This window comes from Martes martes (assembly GCF_963455335.1).
Source record: "Martes martes genome assembly, chromosome: 6".
Lineage (NCBI taxonomy): Eukaryota > Metazoa > Chordata > Mammalia > Carnivora > Mustelidae > Martes > Martes martes.
The window spans coordinates 90,907,591-90,921,845 of record NC_137893.1 but is presented as its reverse complement, the minus strand read 5'-3'; the positions used below and the strand labels follow the sequence as shown (position 1 = coordinate 90,921,845).

The following is a 14,255-nucleotide window of genomic DNA, read 5'->3' as shown; positions in this document are numbered from 1 at the left end:
AATGAATATTTCTTGAGAATCTGTGCCAGACACTTTGCATGTATAATTTAATGTGGTCCTTACACAACCCCAAGATGCAAGTATCATTACATCCATATTAAAAATGGGGACTTGAAGATAAGACACATTAATCATTTGGCACAAGATCATACACCCACGGTTAGAACTGAAACATTAGCTGCTAACTTTGAATTTAATTAAAGTGTTCTTTTAAAAAATATTTTATTTGTTTATTTGAGAGAGGAAGAGAGAGAGAGGGAGAGAGAGCATGAGCAGAGGGAGGGGTAGAGGCAGAGGGAGAAGCAGCCTCCCCACTCAGCATGGAGACTGACTCGAGGTTCAGGAATCACGGACCCAGGGATCCTGATCTGAGCCTCAGGCAGACACTTAACCGACTGAGCCACTCAGGCGCCCCTTAATTAAAGTCTTAATGGCACATTCAGACTTCTAAACTAATTGCTATGTGTCTAAGAGTAGATCTGTTATGGACCATATGAAAAAAAATTTTCTACTCCAAAAAGCAAACTATGTTTACACAAGAATATTTCCAGAAATTTATTAGAGACTTTTAAAACTCCATGAAAATTATTATTAAACTGTTAATGCTGTCTAAATTCTGTAAAGTGTTGAATGCTGATTGGTCAAGTTACTGAATTTTACATACTTAAATATTAGTTTATATGAGGAAACTATTAACTATTAGTTTACATGAGGAAAATGGAAAAGTTAGCTGCCATGGAAAAGATACTAGCCATGGGATACAATGGAAACAGGGAGTTATTGTCTGAAAGACTTGTTCTAGTCACATCTTTGTCATGTAAATGCTCTGAGCTGCTGTTCCCTTATCTATAAAAAAAAACCTAAAATATTAATATCCCTTAACTCACAGGATTTTTGCAAAAATTAGAAAAACTAACAATTTTAAAAATATGCCAAATACGTTAGTCATCTTGTAGTGTATACACTATGTGCTAGTTTATGTCCTTGTTCTGCGTATTATTGGTGCTACCCTTCCTTAAATTAAGTCTTAGAATCTAGGATTATAATTTCTATCACCAGATCACATTGTATATTTGGAGGAGGACACTTCCCACCCATTTCTGTTTTTAAATCATCTGAACAGAAGATTTTAAAAGGAAATGAAAACCATTCTACTTCTGGTATTTAAGGGGGAAAGTAGCCTTAGTAAGACTGAAGACTCAGGTGATAATGGACATCTAATGTTTGTCCTTCTAGACTCACTTTTCACCCTTCCACCTTTTTTGTACCCTGGGAGGCTCATCTCTTTAGATCTCTCTTGCCGTCTGACTTCTGGTTGAGTTTGGCCAGTGAGAGACACCAGCAGGATTGCTGAGAGTGGGATGAATGAACGTAAGGCCAAAGGTACCTGTATCCCTGGCAGGGTAGGCTTCGCCAGCTTCTGGGCTTAGGTGGTGGCTTCCCCTTCCCCCTTTAAGCCTAGGGTTTATAATGGCCTCTGTTGCTCTTAGAGCCAGGAGGGTGCCACACTACTCCTTGCGGTTTCCCTAAACCTTCCCCACATCTTCATAACTAGTTTCTGGGTAAACTCTCTCCAAATTCGCAGTTTAACTATGCTATCTTTTTTATTTCCAAGCCCCTGACCAGTAAACTGACTGATATTATTCAGGTAAATATCAGTGCTCCTGTATGGATCATCCCCAGAGATAGCCCAGACACACATACGTTAGCTGAGATTCAGCCAGATAAATTATATAAATTGAGGTTTTCTATAAATCCTGATTAGAGTTGGAGGCACAGCTTGATTTGCCTTTTGGCTGGAAATTCATCATGTCTAGTATCTAACTGAGCTAACTCCAGATGAGTCAGATTTTCTTTAGACATTTCAGATAATCTGTAGCAATGTCCTTGAGTCTCTCTTAAGATTCATAGCCTTTATGTGGTCTGTGGAGACTACATTAATGGAGTTTGCATTCTGGAAGGGAAGCCTTCTTTTTATAAAGAGATCTTTACAAAGTAGGGCGATAAGTGGTAAGCTGGCTGAAGTCCTACAATGTCCCCAGAAACAATGGAAAGGGGGTGATTAGGTCTGTGCTTGAGTTTGAGGAGAACTCAGAGAGGCTGTGGCATGTCACTTGCATTTGTTGAAGGATGTGGGACTCTGTCTTTTCTATGTTGTCTGCATTCTCAGAATGTGACTATGAGAGTGTTGCGGGATGGTTGTACCATTTTAGCTTGATGTCAAGGAATCTCTTAAGAATATCCCGGTTTGGGTTTAAATAACAAATGTAAAACATTTTCTCTGCTGATCAGATTATCAGTAGACTTTTTTTCCCTTTCCTTATATAGATTACTTTTTTTCATCTTCTAACCAAGAATGGGTCATTCCTAAGCAATACATTGTGCTTCTATGGTGCCTTTTAGTCTAGGTGCCTATACAACATTATTTCATTTGATCTTCACAATGACCTGTGAGTGTAACAAGATCTGTACTATATCACCTTTTGAGCCCTTTTTAATAACCTTTTTAATTCTTGAGTAGAATATGGGACTGACATCTGAGCCCAGGAAACCTGACTTTTCATTTAGTTTTACATATACGTCTTCTAATTTGATAAATACTGTATACAACATTGATTGGTTTTCCTATGCAAGCAAAGTTTGAATACAAAATTTGAATAGGGCTACTTTCTCTGACAGACTGAGGGGGAAGTATATACAAATTATCTCTGTTCATTTTATGATAAAAGCGAAGAGCGGATTAGAATCAGATACAGACCAATCTTAATTATGTATTGGTAATTGCATTGCTTTAATCCCATTTTGCAACTGACTTTGGCTTTCAAATGTATCTGGAACTACTGGGTAGAGTACTGGAATAATTAACTCTCTCACCTGCTGATTTGTGTACCATGGGGAACATTGTTGTAAAATAAGTCATTAATGCTCAATAATGATCCAACCTCATACTTCATCCACTGACACAATTAATTGGATTGGTTGCTATTTCTACTGGCTTAACCAAGTAGGTTTTTTTTTTTTTTTTTTGAAAACTAACTCCCTCCTGCACCTCACCTCTTTGAGCTTTTCTTTTTTATTTATTTCTTCTCTCAGTGATACAAGCATTCAATTATGAAGCCAAAAGTAAACTATTCCTAAGGTTAAAAACTAGAACCAGAAAGTAAAAGCCAAAAACACTTTTGGAGGTCATTTGGTGTCTACCTTTCTTTTGTTCCCATTTGAAGAAACTGAGGACCAGAGAGAGCCACTCTTCTGTTTAAAACTATAGCTTAAGAATGTATGCACCTTAAGGCATGCATTATATTTCATGTTAGGGTGACTCAACATGAGAAGTTATTACAGAAGACATTAGCTCTCTATCCGAAGAACTCTATACCCTTTAACCTCAAATGAGAGTTAATTTTTTAAAACTTAAGAGAGGGATTTTAGTGACATATACATTCTATATACATAGAAATACATATGTATGTGTGTATGTATACACATACATGTATATGCACATATGTATATATGGTATATATGTATTGTGTGTATATATGTATATATCCAAATAAATTTTTTATATCCTAAATTTGTTTGTGGTAAAATAAGTCCTTAGTGCTAATCAGTAGTCCAGTAATAGCCTTTAATCTTTGTAAATACTGGAAATGATAACCTTTTTTATGATGACCCTGAAATTTAAATTTTCATTTCTGAATAAATGTAGGTAGCAATTTTTTCAGGGCTTACTTTATGCGGCATGACAATGCCTCATGTAAACATCAAACCAGAGGCATTTTTAAAAATTTCATGAAAGGGAAAACAATCTGTGGTTTTGGAAACTTTTTTGAAGTTAATGATTTTTTAAAGCTTCTCGATTAAACTGTGAAATCAGTGGTCCACATGGAGAAAACTGCTGAGTTAGACAATAAAAGGAGGTAATAATCTAAATGGTCTGGAACACTCTTCAAGATCACAGTACTGACAGGAAGCCACACCTTAATTGAGTTTCATAGCAGACACTTGCCCCCCATGCGTTGAACAGGTTCTAAGACCCAGCATCAGAAGCTAGAACTCTAAAATTCTTAAGTTGGCACTTTTTCCATGTATTTTCTCAACAAAAGGACCAAATTATAAAATTGCTTTTGCCAAAACAAGGGTCATAGTAATAGAGATAAAATTAGAAATCTGTTTTTTTTGTTTTTCATTCCTTGTGATTATTCTTTAGGATTACCTTATTCTTTCCATTTGGTGATTTTTCCAGTCATTATATTGGTCTGTGTGTGGTCTTGTAGTTCCGTGCTTTTAATAACCCGATCTAATCACGAAGATTTAGTACAAGACCTGTGTTTATTCCTAAACATTCTGGGGCGAAATGAAATCAGGTTATCATGTGAAAAATTAGGCAGAGTTTCAAAGAAAAGTAGTTAACTCAGTCTTTTACCTGTTAGATTTTTGTCCTTTGAAGAAATAACTAGTGGTCACAACTTGTTGAGTGGACACCTTTATGGAAGACTGGGAACAGAAGGAAATATGGAGGGAAGCACAGACATTGAAATAAGCAGAGAAAAAAAGAGTCATTATTAATTGTAGACAAGAAAAGTACACATTTTGTAATCTACCAAAATGTTTACACTTTTAAAATGTTAAGAAATGCAAATAAAATGTACACCCTTAGATCTTTACACTGTATCATTTTAATTATTGAGTAACTGAATAATTGCTATGTAGATGTTGAGCAAAGTCAAGATCTACCATCTTTCTACAATTTTAATGTATTTTAGTTTATTTTTTAAATTTTTATATTTAATTTAAATTCAAGTTAGTTAGCATATAGTATATTATTAGTTTCAGGGGTAGAATTTGGTGATTCATCAGTTGCATGTTAACACCTAGCTCTCATTCCATCAAGTGCCCTCCTTGATGCCCATCACCCAGTTACCCCACCTGCCCACCCACCTCCCCTCCAGCCATCCTCAGTTTGTTCCATATAGTTTAGAATCTATTATGGTTTACCTCCTTCTCTATTTCTGTGTACTGGTTGAAGCAGTTACATGGTATTCTAGTTTTAATAATTAAATAGTAAATAATTAAATTTTAAATAGTACTAACTATAGTTAGTTAATAGCATAATATTTAAACTATAACCCCATGTGGAATTGAGCCCCACATGGGGCTCTCTGCTCAGCAAGAGCCCACTTCTGCCTCTCCCTGCCACTCTCCCTGCTTGTACTCTCTCTCTTTCTCTCTCTCTGTGTCAAATAAATAAATAAAATTTTTAAAAATAAACACATAATAAACTATAGTCCAGTTTAGTGTGGTAGTTAAGGTATAATCCAGAATAGTGTACTATTTAAACTATAACCTAGTTAATTTTTTTAAATTTAATTTAATTGTGTGTGTGTGTGTGTGTGTGTTCCAAAGTTCATTGTTTATGCAGCATAAACTCCATGCAATACGTGCCCTCCAAAATACCCACCACTAGGCTCATCCATCCCCCCAACGCCCCTCCCCTCCAAAACCCTCAGTTTGTTTCTCAGAGTCCACTGCTTCTCATGGTTTGTCTCCCCCTCCAATTTCCCCCAACTCACTTCTCCTCTCCATCTCCCAGTGTGGTCCGTGTTATAACCTAGTTTATTACTTTAATTTCAACTTTAAAATTTTTCCAACATATCCTTTTGTGTACTTGCAAACCTTGATGTGTTTAGACTTAAAAGTTGCTTATGAATAACTCCTATGTAAAATAGTTTAAAAGAAAACTTACAAATGGTTGTTGTTCTCCTAATTTCATATTTAAATAAGAGTAACCAAAGAACTAGTTCCTTGTCAAATGTGCTGTTCTTATACAATAAAGGCAGCCATTGTTTAATGGACATTTTAAAAACTTTGCAGGCTTATATTGATTGTGACTTGGTAATTCTTTAAAATATCTATATAAATAAACCTGAATTTTTTGAGTCATGAGATACTGATAATTATAGCTTCATCATATTTTTTTTAAATTTGCCTTAACAGTCTTTGACTTACTATTCTAAAAAGAAAAGTTAAAATGAAAGTCTAAAAAGTTAGGCACATCTTTTATCAATTTATATACTTGTTTATATTTCAGATGTCTAAGACAGTGGAAGACCAGTCACTAACAAAGAATAAGGAGATCATATGATAGGAAAATACAAAGTCATATATCTTACATTTATAGTATCCTGAATGTTAACTGTATTTAGTTACAAATCCATTTCCTTTCAAACACTTGCTTAGTCCTCAGTCCTTAAGCTATGTTTGCATGAAGGAACTGGCTTGGATGTTTTGATCCAAACCATTTTTATTTTGTCAACCATTTCATTGCCAGCAATGAAAATGTTTTGAAAGGCAAATAAATGTTTTTTGTGGGTAGACTTCTATGCAATGTAAGGCTTGATTTAATGATCATAACTTCCTGTATTCTGAGTAAGAAATTAATAATCTTGGAGAGAAAGATAAATGGCTTGATGTTAAGCATTTATTATTTAGTACCAGTTTTTCATACCTGAACATCTCTCAGGTTTCCATACATGTTAAAAGAGGTAATATATAGAAGACAAGAAGCACAAGATAGTACATTCAGTAAATGTTAACATTTTAAAAAAAGGAGTATCAGTTTCTGCTTAAACATGGGTGATAACATGTGCTTATCTCCAACCATTCTGAAACCACACTAAAGGACAGCAAAATAATTTAAAGAGGCATAAACCTATGAAGACAAAATGGGTGAAAATTAAATAACAGATGAAATTTGTCAAAAAATTGTGGAATCTTAAAGGTGGATAGAAATGCCAGAAGTTTAAAAATTCTAAGAAAAATGAAACCTTGGAACCTGGAAAAAATCAGGATTGAAAGTACCTCTGAAGAAAGAAATCTTGGGTTGGGTGAAAAGCAAGAGGATTTTTTGAAAGTATAAAGATACGAGTCCCTGTCAAAGCCATATAGGCAGTCAACTATCCTTTATTCACTTGGCAAAAATAACATAGGTTTACTCTCTGAAGAGGTTGAATAAAACAAACTCTGGTATTAGAGATCCTAGGCACAAATAGATGTTCTAAAAAGAACCCAGAAAACAGAAGGAAAAAAATTTCAGAGTGATGCACGAAAATTTACCAGACATGAAGGACAGAAATATATGAGTTACAGTATCCTTGTGAGTACCAAGAAAATATATGTAGAAAGACCCCTCACCAAGGCACTGCACCATGAAATTTCAGAATTTTAGGTATGAAAAGAAAAACACTAAAAGTTTCTCAGAGGAGGAAAAAAGGTCACACAAAGCCTTAAGAATAGAAACAACAACAATAACTAACTTCTCAACAACATTTTAAGCTAGAAGACAGTGGAGCAATGCCTTTAAAATTCTGAGGGAAATGACTTTTAAGCTCAAATTCCATACCCCATTTACTAACTGAATGTGAGGGTGGCTTAAATGAATTTTCAGAATACTAGATCTTTAAAATTTTATTTCCCATAAACCCCGTCTCAGCAAACTATCAGAGGTATTTTTCAACTATAGCCCCACCACTGGGTGAAGAAGAAAGGTATTGAAGTTTGAGTTCATTCTAGTATTCTAGTTTTCATTCTGCCTGTTTAAAAATTTAAAAAAAAAATCAATATTCTTTAGAGGAACATAACAGAATCCAGAGTCCTTGTAAGGTATCAATCACAGTATCTTAGATAAAATTCCAGATTCCTTAAAATATGAAGTAACAGGCAAACATGACTCATACCCCAGAGAAAAGACAAAATGAAAACTGACTCCAAAATGACCAGGTGTTGATATTAGCAGATGGGGTTTTTAAGGCAGCTGTTACATCTATGCTCAAGAATTTAAAAAAAAAAAAAAAAACTACCAAAATAAGGATGTAAACTAAGATAGAGCAAGAAATGGGATCAAGAAATGAAGAATCCAAAAGGAATAGCTGAAGGGTTGGAGAACTCCAGATGAAATATCTCTGAAGGAAAGCAAAAACAATGAAACTGAAAGAAATCCTTATATGTTTCAAATCTCTCAAAGAGTTTGGGATGAAACAGTATTAGGCTCACAGAAAAATAAGCAAAGAAACAAATCAAGAAAATTATTAACTACAAGAAAAACATTTTTTAAAATTGTAAAAAAAAAATTCATTCATAGCAGCCAAGCTATAATAGTGTTTACACAATCTAAAAATATAAACACTGGATATTAATTTTTTAATTAAATTTTGTAGATAAGATCAAGAGGGGAAGAAGGAGATGGTTAAATAAGAGGCAGCTGAGAACACTGTGTCTTCTTTATCTTCAGTGGTAGAATTGACAGTATTTAAAGGAGAAAAATAAAGAAAAGAAGCATATTATAAGCATATTTCAAATATGGAGGTGAATAATAGTAGTACAAGCTAAACAAGTTGAAAGTGGTTGCCTCTTGAAGCAGAACCACTGGAAAGAGGTTTGGTAAGGTAGTCATGTCTGTCATTAAAAACTTAGAGTATTGTTTGACGTTTAATGTTATATACATTTTAACTTAAATTTTTAAAATGTTTAAGCAAATTGAATATAACACACAGTACAGTACCTGGTACAAATTAGGTATTCAATAAATGATAGCTGTTGTTACTGCTAAGATTATTAATTCTCCTAATAGTCATTAAAACCATTGGTTACCCATTTCAAATGGAAAAAAATATATTTATAAAATGAAAAATCTAGGGAAGTGATTGATATATCTGATCTCACAGTTATGTGAATATGTGAATAGTAGAGCTAGACCTGGAATCCAGATTTCTGAACTCCTGCTGCTTTCAGTCACAACATGAGACTCAGAGAGAATTGGTGGCTGAGAAGTACAGTTGTGAGCAGAGCTGTCCTTTCATCGTCTGACCTAGAATCTGGCCTGGTAAATAGTGAGTGGTCAACCAATGGATAGAAAGACAGACAAATAAATCTTAGGCCAGGGGACAGCCTAGCTTTTCATAACATGGCTTTCAACAACTCTTGCCTTTTACTATTTATTTATTTACTATGTATCCTCAAAAAGGTAAGATCCAGGGATTTAGTTGAAACCCAAAGGAAAAAGGCACAACAGAAGTGTGGTTAAAATGGAATATTTTCAGGATGTTAATAATTGTGAAACTTGCTATACTTTTAAGACCTTTTGGAACTTTAGAGGAATCTTTCTGCCAAATTTATGTGGGTCCCTGACAAATGCAGAGTTTATTGACTTCATCTAGCCCAATTCATTTATATCAAAGATGAGAAAACTGACAGTTGTCAAGGGGAAATGGGCTGCCAACATTTGACAAACATTTAAAAACTGCCTGTTGGGGAATGGTGGTCCTGGACCTGGAGATTTTATTCAAAATGTAGTTGGGAAGTGAAAGTATTAAGTAACTGGGTGAGGAAGATAAAGAAGAAACTCATTGACAAGTATAATCAACATATTATAAACTGGGTATATGAGTTTCACACCTAGGTTAGGTAACAAACACTATTGTATGAAGATAATCACAGATTTTTTTTATAAAATTATTTTGAAACCTATATTTTAAAGAATAACGTGCTGTATCCCATAAGGAATCAAGAATTTCTCATAATTTGAATATAGTTCTGTATTAAGGCTCTCCAGAAAACAGAATCAATAAGGGGTATGTGTGTGGGGGGGTGGTGTATGTGGTTGGATAGGTAGGTAGGTAGTAAGGAATTGGATTCCATGATTATGGAGGCTAAGGAGTCCCAAGTTCTGTAGTTAGCAAGCTGGAGACACAGGAGAGGTGGAAATATAATTCCAGCCTGAGTCCAGCCTGAAAAACAGGAGATGTTTTAGTCCAAGGAAGAAGTTCTCAAAAAGACCAATATTCCATTTTAAGATAGGCAGAAAGCATTCCATTCCCCCCTTATTTTTTTCTTCAAAGATTTTATTTATTTATTTGACAGACAGAGATCACAAGTAGGCAGAGAGGCAGGCAGAGAGAGAGAGAAGGGGAAGCAGGCTCCCTGATGAGCAGAGAGCTCGATGCGGGGCTCGATCCCAGGACCCTGGGATCATGACCCGAGCCCAAGGCAGAGGCTTTAACCCACTGAGCCACCCAGGTGCCCCAACAAGTGCCCTCCTTAATCCCATCTCCTTTTTCATCCATCCCCCCACCCACCTCCCCTCTGGTAACCCATCAGTTTTCTTCTCTATAGTTAAGAGTCTATTTCCTGGTTTGCCTCTCTCTCTCTCTTTTTTCCCTTTGCTTGTTTGCTTTCTTTAGTAACTTCAGCATATGAGTGAAATCATGTGGTATTTGTCTTTCTCTGACTGACTCATTTTGCTTAGCATAATACTCTTTAGCTCTATCCATGTCATTGCACATGGCAAAGTTTCATTCTTATTTATGGCTGAGTAATGTTCCATTCTGTGTATGTACGTGTATGTGTATAAGATTTTATATATATATATACTTATATGATCTTTTTATCCATTCGTCTGTTGAAGGACACCTGGGCTCTTTCCATAATTTGGCTATTGTTGATAATGCTGGTATAAACATCGGGGTGCATGTGTCCCTTTGAATTAGTATTTTGTATCCTTTGGGTAAATACCTAGTAGTGCAATTGGATCATAGGGTAGTTCTATTTTTAACTTTTGAAGAACCTCTGTATTGTTTTCCAGAGTAACCACACCAATTTGCATTCCCACCAATAGTGCAGGAAGATTCCCCTTTCTCCACATCCTGGACAACACCTGTTGTTTCTTGTGTTGCTGATTTTAGCTATTCTGATAGTTGTGAGGTGATAATGTTCTGTTCAGTTCTTCAACTGATAGGTTGCAGTCCACCCACATTTGGGAGGGCAGTCTACTTATTTTACCTATTCACATATTAATTTCATCCCGGAAATACCCTCATAGTCACACCCAGAATAATGTTCAACCAAATGTCTGAGCACTTCATGGCCCAATCAAGTTGACACATAAAATTAATCATTACATGGGATGCCTGGGTGGCTCGGTGGGTTAGGTGTCTGCCTTCAGCTCAAGTCATGATCCTGGGGTCCTGGGATCAAGTCCCACATCAGGTTCCTTGCTCAGCGGGGAAACTGCTTCTCCCTCTGCCTGCTGCTCTCCCTGCTTGTGCGTGCTCTCTCTCTCTTTGTCTGACAAGTGAATAAGTAAACCTTTTTTTAAAATAATCATTAAAAACGCACAAAAGTATGAAAATATAATTGAAATTATTGGAGTTTAACTGTAGAATAATATGAGGGGAAAACAAGAAATATAACAAGAATGAAGGTGTAGTGAAAAATCTGTGAGTCAGTCAGGCTTTAAAGACCACACTGAAGTTAGATAATCATGACTTCTCATAGATCCTGGAAAAAGAATTACGGGCATTATATTTGAGCAAGATCGTTTTAGCACTCAAATCTGGGTTGCATCACAATTTGGAGACGTTGAAATTTTGAAACCAGTATGCAAATAACCCCACAAGCCTAGATTACGGTGAATACTAAGTAGAGAGCAAATTCAAGACCATGAGCAGAGTAAAACAAAACAACCATATCAACAGAGGTTAGTGGAAAGGTAGCAGAGGGAGGAAAATAAAATGAGTTTGAATGTTAGTGTCATTGACAGCAATGAGAAATTAAGAAGAGATTTATTTGCGGCATCAAAGATGAGGCATTTAAGATGACATGTAAATTTTTAAGGACTTTTTATGCCCAACTTACAAATAAAGTGTCATAAAATATTTTAAAATGCAAACATGATGAGTTATGCAAAGGAAACTTTTGTCTTTTAAAGATTTTTATTTATTCATTTGACAGACAGAGATCACAAGTAGGCAGAGAGGCAGGCAGAGAGAGAAGGGGAAGCAGGCTCCCTGCTGAGCAGAGAGCCTGATGCGGGGCTCGATCCCAGGACCCTGGGATGATGACCTGAGCCGAAGGCAGAAGTTCTAACCCACTGAGCCCCAGGTGCCCCACTTTTGTCTTTTAAACAGTTGTTATAAATTACATTATTTTTTGTTTACTTTGAAGAACAAATAATATTTATCAGAAAAAACATTCTGTACATGAGTTGGTGTTGTGGTAAAATAATGTCTTGTAGCACAATATTTTACTAAGTTGCTGATAAATAACTCAAGGTTACGTTACCATACCTTTATCCATATAGTTAAGAAAATGAAGTTTGTATACTCATTCTACTAGTGATTTGTCTTAAAATATTTTTGTGCTCCATTATTTCTTGCATATATTATATCACAATTCAATGTATATTATTTTCATTATAAATAAAAATTTGTGAAGTACACCATTATTTCATGTTATTCTACTTACTACCAGAAATATTTAACATGCAACAGTGAGTAATGAAGCAAGTACAACTTCCATTTAGTTTCAAAGATTGAGAAGTCGAGGGATTGCATAGAATATAGAATCAATTTTTTTAACACTGAAGTTATTAGGAATATTTTATGATTTTAGTTTCATGAATTGCTTTCACGTGAAAGACACCAAATCTGAGCTCAGCATTCTGTGGAACTGGACTGACAAGCTGCTAACCTGTTTTTTAAGCTTTTTAAGCTTTATATTGTTAAAGAGGAGTTTCTTTATTTTCGGGTAGGCATGGACAAAAATTTCTAGAAGGAAGCCAGTGCATAATACACACGTTTACAGTGTGATCACTGCAATTAGCTGATAAAATTGGTCGCCTCACTCTGTAGAGAAGAGGTCAGAGTTTGGGAAGGCTAATTTTAGAGCACGAGGCACATCGAGGCAGGTAGCCTCGATGAAGTAACACAGTGATCACATTCAGTCTGGAGGAATCACTTCTTGAAAGTCCAGGGCATATTAGGAGAATTCTAGCAGTGCCAGTGCTAGTAAGGGCACGAAGTTAGGTGAAGGAAATTAGTGCATCAGATAGATGAAAACTAAAGTTAAATTTTCCTGAAAATGATGACCACATGCCAGGACATAAGTTCCAGATCCCTACAGTCATCGTCTACTGGTTTTCAAAGGTGTTTTAAAAATGCCTGACTCTCCTGTGTCTTTATTTTCCATTTTCTGTTTTTTCCTGGTTAATGTGTTTGTAAACTGACATTTTGAAGAGGATTATAAATACAAATGACTTATTGATATGTAGTATTTATAAATGATTAGTTGGGAAAACTCTTCTGGGATATATACTTCTGATCCTTTCTTAACATAGGTGAAATTACTTCTGTCTGTATAGTCCTTTACAGTTGTCAAATCCTCACCATCCTTCGTGAAAGAAAATACAAAGTTACTTGACAAGGCTGCCTCCTGGTTCCCTATATACGTCCACACATTTAAATGGATACTGGGCCCGTGTTCTTCTCCACACTGATTGTGTGTATTTTATACTGTGATAGGAATGTTTTTATTTGAAAAAAACATTTCCCTGACACTCTTCCAGTTTTTAGAAAAATATGTTCAAATTTTTCCTGCTGAAAACTTTTAGTTTCTGAGTAGATACATCATCTTTTTAAAACCTTTCCCCCAAGATTTCTTTTTAAATGGCTCACAGTTAAATTTAAATTTCTATATTTAGGTAGAATTATGTTTATATACCAACCACCAGTATCCAGGAAATTCAGTGGTAAGGCTGACACATAGGGAGTTTATAGTCTATTTTGTAGTCTGTGTATTTAGACAAGGTTTGAAGCTTACTTAGCAAAATCGCTTAAACATTTGAGCAGAATTTCTTTAGAACAAATGCACTATTTGATTCCTTATAATTGTTAAGATAACAGTATGTCACTTTTTAAAGATTAGTTCTCAGGAGTATGTTAGATTTATTCCTTTCAAAGAAGAATGCATTTAGGAACCGCCTTTATATGTAAATATTTTTATAATATTGGACAGAGATGGTGTGGTGCAATCACCACGGTTTGATCAAATTTGGAAGAAGTTACAGGCACATATTTGTAGTGTTTTCTCCAGCATCTTTATTTTTTTCATCTGGACGTATTTTATGTTCCTTCCAACTAATCAAAATAAGAAACCGATTTTGCCTTTGCCAAAAAAATAGAACTATCATTTTTCACATTCTTTTATTTTCCAGGTCATTTTCAAGTAAGATTGTGTTTCTAGGACTTCTGAATTCCAGAAAACTCTCAACTCTGTAGATATAAGGGCCCAGATGAACATTGCAGGGGGAATCTAACTTTTCATGCAGTATGTTTTGTGTTGTGCATTCCAGATACAGTTAACTTTTTGTGTGCATGTGATTAGTGTGGAAAGAAATTAATGCAGTCCAGTATTATGATTTATGG

General features: G+C 35.3%; 1 protein-coding gene across 3 annotated transcripts in view; it reads left to right on the top strand.

Moving 5' to 3' along the window:
* SUPT3H (SPT3 homolog, SAGA and STAGA complex component) overlaps positions 1–14,255 on the top strand; it is a gene marked incomplete at its 3' end in the record, with an annotated part of 536,454 nt that overhangs the window by 365,613 nt on the left and 156,586 nt on the right. The gene's annotated exons all lie outside the window — the stretch shown is intronic.